We start from the raw sequence: 5,354 nt of genomic DNA on the forward strand, positions 1-5,354 counted from the left end.
TATGCCTTTGGGGTAGTGCATGTCCATGGAGCCTTGTAGAAAGAGAGGGGGTTATTGTCCTCTCAAGGATCAAACATTAAGCATTAAACAGAAATTTTACAATTATTGCAAGCAGTTCAAAAACCAGATCAAGTAGCAATCATGCACTGTAAAGCACATCAGATTGGAAATACAAAAATAATAATTGGAAATAATTTAGCTGATAAAACAGCAAAGAAGGTAGCAAAGAGACAAACATCGCAAATGGCAATAATTCCTTCTAAAACAGTAACCCTTCTTAGGGAAAAACCGAGATATTCAGAGGAAGATGACAAATTAAGTCAGTTATTAAATGCTAAGAAAAACTTAGCTGGATGGTGGATAACTCCTAATGGACAGGTAGTAATTCCACCTCTTTTGATGAGAGAGATAATTCAAGCAAAGCACCAAGAATGTCATTGGGGGGCAGAAGCTTTAGTAACATCTTTACGAAAACAAGTGGTATCAGTTAAGATGTTGGGAATAGCTAAAATGATAACTGCAAAGTGTGAGGTATGTTTGAAAAATAATCCAATGATTAAGAAAAAGGTTCAAATGGGTAGACTGAAATCTGGTGTAGAACCTGGAGATTATTGGCAAGTAGATTTTTTAGAATTACCCAGACAAAATGGGTACCGGTACATCCTGGTAAGGGTTGATACTTTTACAGGATGGCCAGAAGCCCTTCCCTGTCGCACCACACAAGCAAAAAGAGGTTGTGAAGTGGTTATTACAAGAAATAATTCTGAGATTTGGAGTTCCTATTGGAATTTCCTCTGACAGAAGTCCACACGTTGTTGCTGAAGTAGTCCAAAGTGTTAGTAAAGTATTGGGTATTAATTGGGATTTGCATGCGTCTTGGAGACCACAATTTAGTGGAAAAGTGGAGAGGATGAATCAAACTTTGAAACGACAAATAAGTAAAATTTGTCAAGAAACCAGTCTAAAGTGGCCTCAGGCACTTTCATTGGCATTATTACGAATTAGGGTACAGCCAAAGAGTGGAACCTCAGTCAGTCCTTATGAATTATTATATGGAAAACCATATGAGTCTCTAGAACCAAATCTAAACATATATGTAAAAGGAAAACTTTGGCTGTGATTTGGAGTGTAGTAATTTGGAATAGACCTTTATCCCTGGAAAATTTAGTGCATGATTTCCAACCAGGAGACTATGTCTATGTGAAGACTTGGACCTCTGAACCTTTGCAGGAGCACTGGAGAGGACCTTTCCAGATACTGTTAACCACTTTTACAGCTATCAAAATTGCAGAATCGGATGCTTGGATACATTATACTCGAGTGAAGAAAGCACCGTGAAGAAAACATCTACTGCATGGAAGATTGCTAATCGTGACCCAGAGACTTAAAAATTGACTTTGAAACATGTCTAATTTTTTATATCAGGTTATGATTGGTTTTTGGATTTTTTTTTTTGGTTGGTAATGTTGGTGGGATCATGGGATGGCTTGGTGGACAGGAACAAAAGACAGGTAGAAACAGAACAAGTGATTGAAATTCCCAAACAAATGGCTGAGGAAAATTTGTTGGTAGGATTGACTAAAGAATTTGCCAATTTACAAAATATCATGCAGATCACTGCTTGTTTGCCAATACTGAGGGCAGTAGGTGAATCTATTTCATGGGGAATTTTAACTATGAATTTGACTAACCTGGAACATAAAAATGAAACCCATTATTGTGAACAGAGGCCAGTGACTCAATGATATGAGCAAGTGAAAGTCACCAAAAAAAAAAAAAACAGTGGAGAACTCCAGGTAGTCTGGTGGATTGTGAAAAATTGTTCAATCATGTTTTTACCAAAATAGGGAGATTTAAGACTGTGGGATGGTGTTCTTATGATGAACAACTTAAAACCAATGTGAGCAGAAGTATCATGAAATGGAAGTGTAATAAAACTGGCCAAGGTATCCAATTAGTAGAACAATGGGACTCTATATGGTCTATGTCCATATTCTCCCATTTTCAGTATATGGCCAGAACTTCTTGGTGTTTTACCTGGGATGGAAAGGTTTTTTTAGTATTACCCTGGGTAGATGATAGGTCAACTACATTGGGAGAGAAGGAAAATAAAATAGTGCCATGGTGGAAATGTGAAAAAAGTGTATGATTGCAGTAATGCAGACTTAGTAATTCAAAGAATTCCTCCGCTGGCCGCTGTTTTGAAATATGGTTGTTTTTGTCGAGGTCTTAAGAATACTCTCAATTTAACCAGTACTTTTACAGTCAGAAGAGGAACTTTGTTTAGTTGTAGAAAATCTACTATTCGAAGTCCAGGACATTTAATTTGGGCATTGAGTGATGGAACCTGGACAACTCATCTACCATTAGATGGTAAAGTGAAACAAATTACCTTAGGTATGCCAACATTTTGTCCGATTTGGAAGAAATCACCATTTAGAGGATCCCTAGAGAATTTAGAACTAAAACGAACAAAGAGATCCGAGACAAATGATGATAATTGGAATGAACCATCTACAGGAGTGAAAATTGGCTGCGCACTTGAATTACTTTTAAATCCTATAGCATCATATAGGAACAGAGCATGGCTTTATAAGTTAACTGGTCAAGTGGAAAAATTAGCAAACGTTAACAAAAAGGGGTTTAAGGAATTGAATATATAATTACAGGCAACCTCCAGAATGACTTTACAAATAGAACGGCACTAGATATGCTCCTACTTAAAGAACATGGAGTATGTGGATATCTCAAGGATAAATTGGACCACTGTTGTATCCACATTCCAAATGTCACTCAGGATGTGGAACATGATCTAGACCTATTAGGAAAAATTGAAAAAGAAACTGAAGCAATTTAAAAGGATATGTCAGAAGATTGGCTTGGGAAAATTTTTAGCAAACTGGGATGGAATTTGAGCTCTTGGATACAATCTATAATTAAAACTTTGTTTTTGTTATTAATTGTCTTTTTGATGAGCATGCTAGTATATGCATGTTTGAAGAAACAGTTAACCAATAGAATTGCAGTCAATCGTATGATTATGAGAGAAGTACCAACTATTTTATCAAGACATGATCCATCACCAAAATATGTTGAAACAAAAGATATATGAATAATGTGAAAGTATTGAAATAATGATTTTCAACACTTTCAAAGGGGGAAATGTTATCGATTTGTTAATAAGTTAAGATTGATTGACGTTATTTGATTGATTAATTGATTTTATAAAATCATTTTATAAAATTGAAGAATAGAAGGATAAGAAATATTTTTAATGAAACTTATAGTTGCACAGTAAAAGCTGCTATGAGATCTTCTGTACGTCCTGTATCAAGGCTAGAAGAAGGGCCTTGAACTATTGTTAAAACATAGGTAATAACTCTAGGGTTGAAAGGTTCCTTTGTATCTAACTAGTCTTTTGTATATAGAAAGTATATTGAGATGTCAGAATGTAGGATTAATGGGAACTGGGGAGAGTCGACTGGAACAGCTTGTAGTTACGTGCCAAGAAACCATGAATATTAGTAAAAGGTAATTCCGGCAGGGGGAGATCGCGACCACCGACTCATATACCACCTACCCAAATTGTACCCCAGACCCATTGCTGGACCTTTCTAAGCTTTATTGCGCAGAATCGGATATGGGAGGAGAATATGTTAATGATTTTTGGGAAATGTTATGATTATGCATGAATATTTAATGAATATCTATGATAAGTATTATATATGGTGTTTGATTTTGAGACCTGGTGAGCGTTGATCGTGAGAGGACTCGCTCACGCACCCGGCAGTCAATAAAGAAGTGTCTGCTTATCTACATCACATTGGTGTCGATTAGTTCTTCATTCCGAGATTTCGGTAACATGTAGGGGAATTCTTGGCAGAACAAGGGCACACTGTACCCTTGCAGGAGTTGGATAACCCTGGCCTGCAGATTACAAAGTTACTTTGAAGATCTTGTACTGTCCTTGAATAGGCAGAATAAAGAATAATGAGCATTGTACAAGAAGAAGGCCGGATGCCAAGCAAGATAAGAAAACCGCTAGGTTAGCACATCCTTATTACGCGCTTGCAGCATGACAACCAATCAACAGGTAACATGAATACGTAACCGACAACCAATGACTGTCAGGCAGCTGCCGCGTGAACAGTGTATTAGAAGTATAAATATGACAAAGTTGCTACATAAAGTAGGATGACATATAGCCACATTGGTGCGATTGTCGTTACTTGGCTGACTTTCCAATTGGGACCCTCTTCAGCCCACACTGCCCCAGTATGTCCCAGTGGCCTCCAGGTGGGGTGTAAGCCCTTCCCCACTGCTCTCTAAGCCTACCCATCCAGCTGGTGTTTTACCCATCTCTTTCTGTTCCCACCGAGAGTGTCATGGCCTCACGTGGGCAGAAGAACGCTGATGAAAACCATGACAAGAGTTTTGCTGAAGCTGAGGGAAATGACATCCACTGTGGAGCTCCTCACGCACAACTGCAGGCTGTCAGGTGGGCGAGGCAGGATTTACCCTTGGAAAATCCACCTGGACAGTTACCCGCTCAGGTGCCAGAAATGTCACCCAAGGGGACTCTAACTGGTGGCACACCCCTCACCATGGGGGGGGTTTGTGCAGCCTGTGGTTCCCCGAGCTGCACTTCTGGACTCCTTCCAAGACAGTTGCAACACTGACTTGTCCTTTCTCACAAGTGACCTCTGCCAATTCAAGGAGCTTTCAAAAGCCATACTTCAAGGAAATATTGATTTTATACCAGGACTTCACCATTATTATTACGGTTATACCACGCCCTTATTTTCTCTCATCTTTAACATATTTGCACCTGGGCAGGAGACAGTGACGCCTTCTGAAGTCATCTTTTCAGCAGATTGTCTCAGCAAAGGCTCTTTCAGTTATTCACCACTTTTCTCCTCCCTTTAGTCTTTGGTCTTTTAGGTACCTCTCACCTGTACTGCTGTTTTCAGCTTCAGGAAGGAAAAACTTGCGTGTCATCCTGCAGCCAAACTGTCTCCTTACCCAGCTCTTCCCTTGTGTTTAGATCTATCTTTCTGTATCTAACAGCCTAAAAGATTTCTCATGAGAGTGTCCCTTGCAGAAAAGCACCTCATCAGAGACAGCTTGGAATTGGCATCTGCTTGTGGAGGCTGTTGGCCTATTTATGACACTTGATCCTTCTTGACATTGCTTGCAGATCTGAATAATTCTTCTGCACCTGTGTGCAGCCAGTCCTCTAAGGCAAACAGGTGGGGATGGTGCAAAGGAGCTGCAGCACCCACCTGCAGAATTGAGGGGAGAAGTCTGATGTAAGGAGAAGGGATGTGAGTCCCAGGGGACAATGAGAAAAAGGG

This window comes from Falco punctatus (assembly GCF_963210335.1).
Source record: "Falco punctatus genome assembly, contig: scaffold_40, whole genome shotgun sequence".
Taxonomy (NCBI): Eukaryota; Metazoa; Chordata; class Aves; order Falconiformes; family Falconidae; genus Falco; species Falco punctatus.